General features: G+C 44.2%; 1 pseudogene; it reads right to left on the bottom strand.

Annotated features, from left to right (window-relative positions):
- Window positions 1-710: 710 nt before the first annotated feature.
- Window positions 711-2,142, bottom strand: LOC121197518 (annotated as a pseudogene).
- Between the last annotated feature and the right edge of the window lie 8,424 nt (window positions 2,143-10,566).

Genomic DNA, 10,566 nt, shown 5'->3' with positions numbered 1-10,566 from the left:
TCTTTGATTCCTCACACTCTGACTCTGCGCCTGTGTCCTCTTCCCTTCTCCCCCGAGTCTGACAGTAACAAGTCCACACTTCTATATTGTTTTTTTTATGAAGCCTCTTTTAGATGCAAAAGCTGTTTGTTCCTGAATCCAACAGATTCTGAGGGAAGTCTCCACCTATTGGAGCCTCATGTGGCCCAACTCCAGCCTGTTGTAAGTACCTCAACACACCATAACCCCATAACCAATAGTGGTATAAAGTTCACAAAATAAAATGCTTGACTTCAAAGGATGACGAACATGAAGATGAGGACACTGTGTCTGCTGTCACAGACAGGCCCTCAGAGGTATCATATTAGATCAGCATTACATGTACATGTGACTTTCTTGTATGGATTTATATTGACATGGAAGCTAACATATTCATCCTTTTTTAACAGAGCATAACTGGACAGCATGAAGAGGGTCCATCAACTTCTGCAGAACAAATGAATACAGTGAGAGTTTCAGTGAACAACAGAGTTTAATTCTGTATAATTGACTATGTTTAACAATATTCTTGTGGATTTCCAGTTACCAGTCAAGGAGTTATACAAAATTCATCTACTTAAACAAATCGAAAAAACGGACAAGGAAATGTTATACCTGGACTGCCAGATCCAAAAGGCAGATCTGGAAATCGAGATACTTAAACACAAGCTGGAGGTGTGTGTGTAGTCAGAGGTAAATTTAATGTATTATTAGAGCAATATGAAAAACTAACAGAAAAATGTTCTCTTTGTCTCTGTCTGTCTGTAGGATATAAGGAAGACTAAATGAACGTGTGACAGTGTGGTATTCTGTGTGGCTGTAATTTAACATGGAAAATGGTTGTTGCAGATCAGATCTCTGATTGCCCTTCCATCCTGATTTTCTGGGAGCTGGATGGGGTCCTCCTCAGGGTCTTCTATTTGTAGGGCAGGGTGTTGCTCTCCTCTAATAGTTGCAATATTATGGAGAATAACACATGCCACAATTATGTCACAGGCTCTCTCAGGGGTTACTCTGAGATGACGTAAGCACTGGAAACGGGCTTTCAACAGGCCTATAGTCATCTCTACCCTGGCTCTCGTCCTGCAGTGTGCCACATTGAAGTGCTGCTGGGGTCCTGGTTGAGGGTCTGGGTAAGGGGTTATAAGATTTCGTTGGCAGGGGTAACCCCTGTCACCCAGAAGGAAGCCATGAATCTCTCCTGCAAGTGAAGTCACATTTTTTACTTCTGATATTTCTCAGAAAAATTAGACAAAGATCTTTGCGGTGACAAACAGCAATGTTTCAGACCACTTACCACGTTCCAGTCTATTGCTTATTGTAGACTCTCTATATATGCGGGAGTCATGCACAGACCCGGGCCACTTGGCTTCCACATTTGTGATAATGTGTGCTGCATCACAAATGATCTTGACAGTACAGAAAATGAGACAAGTTAGTTGAAATATTTGTGCTCTGACATTTAAAAGTAGTAGTCAATGTATGTACCTGCACATTGATGCTATGGAAGGACTTCCTATTCACATAATCTCCTTCATTTTCTGAAGGAGCAGTGATAGGAATGTGGGTGCCATCAATGCAGCCAATCACATTGGGAAATCCTAAAAGACATTCAAATTATTGCTCCCAGAGGTCACAGCAACATGTTATTGACAGAAAAGTTATTAATCATTTAAAATTATTTACCTGCAATCCCATGGAACTCTTCTTTGATGGCTCTCACAGGTTTGTGTCCGGGAAAAACAACAAAAACTGATAAAAACCGCTTCAGAGCGAGGCACACCTTTCTTATAGCCCTGCAAACGGTTGCTTTGCTTATGTGTTCTGCATTGCCGATATTATAAAGAAAACTTCCATTTGCAAAAAACGTACAGCAATGCAAAGTATTTGTTCAGTGGTGAGTGCACGTCCACGGTGGGTGATGTGAGTGATGAGAGGGTGGATGAGGTTGTGAATGTATTGCAGTGACTGTAACGAAAAACGATAACGTTCAAATAAAAAGTCGGGAGGATATGAAAACGTATCCAAACGTGGACGGAAAATCCTCGCCCGACGCAATCGCATTTCTCTGCGAATCAGTCTTGCTTCTTCATCAATCGGGTCTTCCGGAAAGGGACATGCCATTTTAAGCAGGTTCTATGGAGACTCAATTATAAGGAAACGGTTCAGCTTTTATGTACTCCAGGGGAGGAGTCAGAAACAAACTCTGGGTTTCTGGAATAAAACCTGCTCCCGACCAGGTTATGTTCACAGACTAAGTTACCATGGTAACAGACTCCGAGTACGAGTTACCTCGCTTTATGAAATGGGCTTAACTTACTCCTTGACTTACCCCTATCTCGGGGTTAATTTACCTCCCTTATTGAAACGGTTAACTCTGGGTTTCCCTCATTTCAGGCTTAACATACTCAGAGTTTCCACATAACCTGCTTCGTGAAATCGACCCCTGGCGTTGGCGAGGAGGAGACTGGGCAAAGCCGGTCTGTGTGGTTTAGCATGTAGCCTAGCACGCAGCCCGCTCCGCTTGCCCCGCTTTTGTTTACGTTGTCTCCTCCGTCTTCTAGGCCACAGAGGGGGGATGGCAAGAGCCTCTGTGGTCCGCTGCAGCTCGGGTGGAATAAAATCTAGCTTTGGGGTTGCATAAAGTGCGGAGTTTTTCCCCAATTCCCACAATTCAGCCCTTCCGTACTGGATTAAGGCTTCGAGTCTTTGAAATGCGAGTGAAAACACGAACAAAAACACTAATACAAACATAGAAAGCCGAGAGCCTCGAGCCGCTGCATGCATCCGCGCCGCCATCTTGACAAAAAAAAAAAAAAAAAGCCTAACCCTAACCCTAATGAGTACTTCATAAACGCCTTTGGTCCCCATTAGTACTAATGGCAAGGTTGTTTTTTATAGCAAAAAAGGTCCCAAAGAACAACACAGCAGCCCTATCTTGCTGACCTCAGAAATGCAAAGGGTGAGGCAACTGCTTGAAAAATCAGACAAAGCCAGCTGGAAGCAGCAGGAGAAGAGCATTGCTCAAAGGACCTCAAAGCAGAAATCTTTGGATTGGAAAGCAGTATTGGAAAGCAGTAACGACTGCTTTCCTGAACAAAATGTAGGACTACTGGTGCTTATAAATCAATACCAGTTACCAGAATATCTAACTGTAAATAACTGTATTCAGTTACTTACAGTTTTATTTTAGCAAAAAAAAATGTTCCACGTTAGAAACTGCATCACAGGATATCTTCTCAAACAGTCTCTCAAAAGTATGTCAAATTATGACATGTTCTTAAACATAATCTCTCTACACTTGTTATACCATTCTCTTGTCTCACGTGATTGCTGATTAGCAGTAATGTATTGGGTCACCAAATAGCTGTGTTAGCAAGCTAGTGTAGCTTCAGCTAGCTGTCCTACTGTAGCTCATGTAACAACAAAATACAAAACCTGGCTTGACAAGGGGATGGTAGCATGGGCAAAAACGCTGGTTCGCTGACATAAAGACGAGACGAACTGGCACAGGACAAGGGGAGATGCAGACTATATATGGACACCAGGTAAGGGGAAACAGGTGGAAACAATTAGGGCAGGGAAAACAATCACACAGGCGGGAAACAAGAGGAAGGGTAAGCCACCTGAAACAAAAGGAGAACACATTTCAAAATAATAGCAAAACCCATGAGACAACATGAACACAGGACAAAACAAAACAAGACATTATTTCCTGACTATGACAGTACCCCCCCCCCCCCCCCCCTCTAGGGACGGCTTCCAGACGGACCAGGCAAGTCTGGGTGATGTCTGTAAGTCTGTAACGAGGTCAGGGTCCATGATAAAACTTGCAGGTACCGAGGAACGTTCCTCAGGACTGTAGCCTTCCCAATCTACCAGGAACTGCCAGCCCCTGCCTTTGTTACAGACCGCCAGAAGCGACTTGACAGTGTAGACCGGGCCACCATCGACCATGCGGGGGGGTGGGTTTGGAAGGGGGACCATGGGGCTCTCGTTTGCCACTTTAACCTGGCTAACATGGAAGGCTAGAATGAACTCCCAGGGAACGGGGCAGCCGCAGGCGAATGGAGGAGGGGCCAATAACTTTGGATATGGGGAACGGGCCCACGAACCTAGGAGCCAGTTTCTTAGAAACAACATGAAGGGGTAAGTCCTTAGTAGAGAGCCAGACCTTCTCGCCCGGCTGGTACTTAGGAGCAGGTCGGCGTCTCCGGTCTGCAGCTTTCTTCATGCGATCCACACTGCACAACAGGATCAGATGCGGCGGCAGCGCCGTACGATGGCATGAGCTGATTTCTTTCTCTGCCTCAGAGAAAACAGGGGTTTGGTAACCAAACACATTGAAAAGGGGACATACCAGTGGCAGCTGTGGGAAGCGAATTGTGCAGCAGGCTTGGGGTCAAACATACGAGACAGGGCGTCAGGCTTGGTGTTCCGGGACCCCGGCCTGTAAGACAACACAAAGTTGAAATGGTTAAAAAAGAAAGTCCATCTGGCTTGGCGAGAATTAAGTCTTTTAGCTTTGCAGATATACTCCAGATTCTTATGATCTGTCCAGACAATGAATGGGTGCTGCGCCCTCTCTAACCAATGTCTCCATTCTTCCAGAGCAGTTTTAACAGCCAGCAACTCATGGTTACCGACATCATAGTTTCTCTCGACGGGTGTAAGCTTCCATGACAGAAAGGCACATGGGTGAAGCTTGTTGTCTTTCTCAGAGCATTGGGAGAGTACAGCTCCAACTCCGTCGTTGGAGGCATCCACCTCCACCACGAACTGCCGGCAGGGATCAGGGACCGTGAGGATGGGAGCAGAAGTGAACCGCACCTTGAGCTGCTGGAAAGCCTCCTCTGCTTGCGAAGACCACTGAAATGGAGTCTGTGGAGAGGTCAGGGCTGACAATGTGATCATCCAGGGCATGGAGGGGAGCAGCTATGGCGCTGAAGTTTCTGATAAACCGCCTGTAAAAGTTAGCAAATCCCAAGAATTGCTGAACCTTCTTGCGGCTATCAGGTGTTGGCCACTGAGCCACAGCGCTAACTTTAGCCGGATCCATTCGTATCTTTCCAGGGGCTACAATGAAGCCAAGGAATGATACAGAGTCGGCATGAAACTCGCTCTTTTCAGTTTTAACATACAGTCTGTTCTCCAGCAACCGCTGGAGAATCTGATGCACATGGCTGATATGAGAGTCCAAATCTGGAGAGAAAATCAATATATCGTCCAGGTACACAAACACAAAGTGGTTCAGGAAATCTCTAAGCACATCATTTATCATTCCCTGAAAGACGGTAGGAGCGTTAGTTAAACCAAAAGGCATAACCAAATATTCATAGTGCCCACTCTGTGTGTTAAAACCCATCTTCCATTCATCGCCCTCCCTGATCCGGACTAGGTGGTAGGCATTTCTGAGATCTAATTTTGTGAAGGTCTTGGCCTGTTGAAGCTGATCAAAGGCGGAAGACATGAGGGGCAAGGGGTACTGATTCTTGATGGTAATGTCATTCAGGGGACCAGAGTCAATGCAAGGCCGAAGAGACCCATCTTTCTTTTCTACAAAGAAGAACCCTGCCCCAGCCAGGGACGAAGAGAGGATTTTAGAGGATTTTTAGAGAGGATTCAATGTAGTCATTCATGGCCTTTTTCTCAGGCCCAGAGAGGGAGTACAGCCTGCCCTTGGGAATAGAGGATCCTGGTATTAGATCAATGGGACAGTCATAAGACCTGTGAGAGGGAAGGGAAGCAGCCTTGTTCTTACTGAAAACTTCCCCTAAATCATGATAACAACTTGGGACAGAACTCAAATCAGGGGAATCAATATCAGGGACACAGTTGACAGAAAGTGCATTTACACAGATATTGGTACATTTCTCTGATCATTTCAGAACCTTCCCAGTGCCCCAGTCAATGTGAGGATTGTGTTTTTTTTAGCCAAGGAAGACCCAGGATAAGGGCGTGATGGAGTGAGTGGAATAAATGAAAACACATATGTTCACAATGATCATCAATCACCACCCTAATAGGTTCAGTCTTATGTGTCACTTCAAAAATCAGAGTACCATCAAGAGCACTGGCCTCCAATGGCTGGGGTAACAGTTCAATGTTCAATTTTAGTCTTTTAGCAAGATCCCATTCCATGAGGCTCTCATCTGCACCTGAGTCAATAAGCGCCCCAAGTGTGATAGCAGTGTCTTGGTGCTTTACCTCAATCTCCGTTAGGGCACAAGGAGGGAATTTGGCGGATGTAAAACAGCTCACCAGGAACCCCCCGTCTACTGGTGAGCCACCCCTTTTACTGGACAGGATGCGAGGAGATGCCCATGCTGTCCACAATAGAAGCACCTGCCCTCCTGCTGACGACGACGATGCTCCTCCGCAGATAGCTGCGTGTGTCCCAGCTGCATGGGCTCCTCCTTCACCTCCGACACCGTCTCCGCCTGAGGGAGCGCCGGAGAGGTGCGAGGAAACCTCCACCAACTGAAATTAGCGGCTGCGGAAGAGACTTTAGAATTGTGTTTACGTTCCTGTAAACGATGATCAGTTCTGATGGCTAAGGCAATCAACGAGTCCAGATCAGGTAGCAGGTCCAGAGGCACCAAAAGATCCTGAATTTGGTCGGAAAGACCCCTAAGAAAAATGTCAAAAAGCGCTGTGGCATTCCACCCGCTGTCTATGGCTAGCGCGCGGAAGCGAATAACATAGTCGCTAACAGAGTCCGTACCTTGTTTGATCATACGCAGATCTCTTGCCCTGAAGGCAAAAGTTCAAAATGCATCTCGCAGTCAACAATGAATGCACGGCATTTCCCAGGCTCGCCGGAAAACTTTTCCGGGAGTGAAAGGTGGAGTGCAGCGGCAGGGGTAACTGAGACCGGCGAAGCACTGGCGGCAGCCGATGATGGTGCGGCTTCTTGATCCCAGGAGGAAGTGGGCTTTAGGAGGGTTTGGTGGACGTGGGAAGCCAGGAGGTTTACCTGGGTATTCATGGCCGCCTTGAAATCCTCGTTAGCGCTCACCAGCTCCTTCATGCTCTGAACCAGCGAGGACATCTGATCCTCCTGCTGATTCAGATGGGCCCCCTGGGAGTGTATGGCCACTGACAGGTGGTCGGAGTCGGCTGGGTTCATACTTGGCCAGTTCGTACTGTTAAGGCTGTACTTGGACCTGAACCCAAATGCAGTACAACTGAAAATCACTCCAAGAGGCAACAAGATAATGTGAGAACAAAAAATCACTCATACAAGGACAAAAGGCACAATGACTAAACAAAGTAACAAAGGAAACTCTAGCAATGAAAACAGTAGCTTTAACAAGGAAAAGTAACAACAAAATACAAAACCTGGCTTGACAAGGGGATGGTAGCATGGGCAAAAACGCTGGTTCGCTGACATAAAGACGAGACGAACTGGCACAGGACAAGGGGAGAAGCAGACTATATATGGACACCAGGTAAGGGGAAACAGGTGGAAACAATTAGGGCGGGGAAAACAATCACACAGGCGGGAAACAAGAGGAAGGGTAAGCCATATATATATATATATATATATATATATATATATATATATATATATATATATATATAAAATGGAGAGAGGTATGCATTGACAACAGTGTTAAATGCAAAAAACAAAAACAACAAAAAACAAACAACGGCAATCACAGACTAGCACTTTAGCAGTGATGAGTTAGCTGATCTCAAAACATACAAGAAACTGCTAACATTACCCAGAAGTCCTTGCTTCATTGTAACACACATACATCTCACAGATTGCAATGACCTCTAGTGGCTAACACAAGAAGAGCTACATCTCAATCACATCCCATCTTCCACTTTCGTTTAGTTCCCCCAAAAAGTACATAAACAACCACCTAATATTTCAGTGCCTCTTGTAGAATAAACTAAAGTATGCAACAAAACATTAATTGCAAGCCATTGCAATGTCTTATTAAATGACCATTGACATCCTACAAGCTATTTTTCATAGTCATATGAGTTTTTCAATGGAATCAGCAGCTTATGGTCTGGTTGCTAGCCAAATTTTTCACCTATTTACATGCCCACACACTTGCATTGGCATTCTTTTTCTATTTGAGAATACCGCTGCTCTGTCTCAGTCAGTGTTCCTGAACAAGAGAAACTGGCTGGAGTCCATCTCCCTGCTCCTGATACAGAACTCCTCCCAGATCCTACTACTCTTACTGATATGCACATTGATTCAGTACTGATTACCCTATATTCTTATCAGTTCTTTTTGTCATGTTTTAAGTGAAAATAAAAACAAATTAATAACATAATTCACATTGCTTTATTTTGTCATATGCAACAGGCTCTTTCCTACTAAAGAGTTTTATTAAAAAATTGAAGGACTTTTTCTTCGACGGTATTTTTCAATTCACAATGGGTGGTGAGTCCATGATAGGTGGTGCCACCCGGAGTGGAATTCAAACCCACGACCCTGAGAGGTTGAGTCTCATACTCTACCAACTGAGCTAACCAGGCAGCATCTGTAACATCATCAGCTGGCTAATTGTTACTTTTAATCATTTATCCATGTTTGGATAAACAAGTTAACTCTGTGTGTGGGTTCCAGGCTGCTATTATACATAACATACCTTGGGCAATGACAGATGAACTACTTTCTAGGCAGTTGAAACCTGTACATTTCTCTGCTTTTATGACAGACTTTCTCTGTTTGCTCGTGTTTCTACCCTTACATGCACTGTCAGCTTTGACGCTAGTGAAGTGTAATCACACTTTTGAACATTTAGTTCTCTCCACCACTGTCATTACATCTGCTGCCTGCAATGCATGGAATTCACGAAACATCTTGGGTTTCATTTTGGTGCCCATGCTAACAGCTGCATAGTCTGTGTGAGCCATGCCTTGCCGTGGTGGCACATCATCTATTCAAATTTTGGCATCTCCCCTGTTTTTTATGCGTTATGATTTGCATTACTGCTCTTTGCATTACCACAGGTTGTGGTTGTGGTTAGCATTCTCAAACAATCTGAACTGCTTGAATTTGTATGGAATTGTACCTACTTTACCTAGCTACTTAGAGTAGATTCAATCCCAGCATTTTGCACTTTGATAAGTTCAGACTGAAGAGCAATGCAGATGGCTTTCTGCAGGGTTAAATCCAGTTCCAGTTTCTCAGTCACATTGCTATCCATAGTTCCAATGACAATGCAATCTGTCCTTAGCTGCTTCAAAATCACAATGGTCAGCCAGTTTGTAAAGATGTCATACAAGCACCTCTACACTCTCCCATTTTCACAGGCACTTCCTGTTACTCTTTGGTACCAGGAACAGTAATGATCTCCACAGCATCTCTGTTGATGTAGAGGAGAAGAGATGCTTTTCCTACAAAAGTCCACAGTCTTCTCTTCATCATCTTTGTTAGTGATGAGCCCTACTACTACCATATAATTTTCAAATTTCACTATGTGATCACATTGTCAGCATGCAGTCATAGGTCAGCAGCATGCAGAGGAGGGGGCAAGACGCATCCCTCCGGGAGCCAGCGTTTAGGATGATGGAGGAGGAGGAGATGTTGTGGATTCTGACAGTTTGGGGTCTGTTTGTCAAAAAGTCTAAAATCTAGATGTAAAGTGTAGGTCTTAATCCTAGTAGTGACATCTTATTCACCAGTGTTTGTGGGACGATGGCATTTAAAGCTGAACTAAAATCCAGGAAAAGCAGTCTGACATAGGAGTCTTTTATCCAGGTGAGTAAGGGCCAGATGAACCACTGAAGAGACAGCATTACCTGTAGAGCAGTTCTTCCTGTACGCATACTGATGGGGGTCCACACGTTGATGATCTTTTTTATTTCTGCCATTTCCAACCTTTTAAAGCACTTGGGTGGCTGTCAGGTGGTGTGATGTAGATGATGTGCAGATGAGGGTTCTGATTGTGGTGTCTCTGAAGATGACAAAGTGACCAAGCTAGAAGGCTACAGGTTCACAGAAAGGAAAATTAAATTTGACAATTCAGAATACAACAGCCCATCATAAGACTTCTAATACCTTTGTTTGTGTGGTAACCAGAGTTACATGTCTGTGTCCATTGCAGACAGAGACATGAATGAGTTTTAGCTACCTTGCTAGCAAGTTGATTAAATAAAATATCATTGCCAGTGTCTTACCTCTGTGAATTAAATTCAAAATTATTGAAACTGGGGCTTCTCCTTCAAAGGCAGAAAGCGGACTTACTAAGTTTGGAGACTTTTGGAGACGGACCACAGCGATTGGCTGTCAACTAAGACGGAAATGGTGAAACATGATTTGATGACTTCACTACTTCACATATTGCTGAAGAAAATGTGTATTTGCCTGAAGAATAAAAACATTTTAGAATCTTTAGTAGATGAGCATGAGAATATACAGCATGTTTATACACTACAAACACAAAGGAAGATATTGCAAGTTTAAGAACTGGGAATCTGAGGATAAAGCTGGCCTTGTCTTGTATTTCAAAGCTTTTGAAGCTGAGTAGGTTTGAATAAAGTTGAGTCTCTTCCCATCCATTTTAAAAATCATAACAT

The sequence above is a fragment of the Toxotes jaculatrix genome, chromosome 17 (assembly GCF_017976425.1).
Source record: "Toxotes jaculatrix isolate fToxJac2 chromosome 17, fToxJac2.pri, whole genome shotgun sequence".
NCBI lineage: Eukaryota > Metazoa > Chordata > Actinopteri > Toxotidae > Toxotes > Toxotes jaculatrix.
The sequence above is the reverse complement of the archived record's forward strand: the minus strand, read 5'-3'. Positions and strand labels throughout refer to the sequence as shown.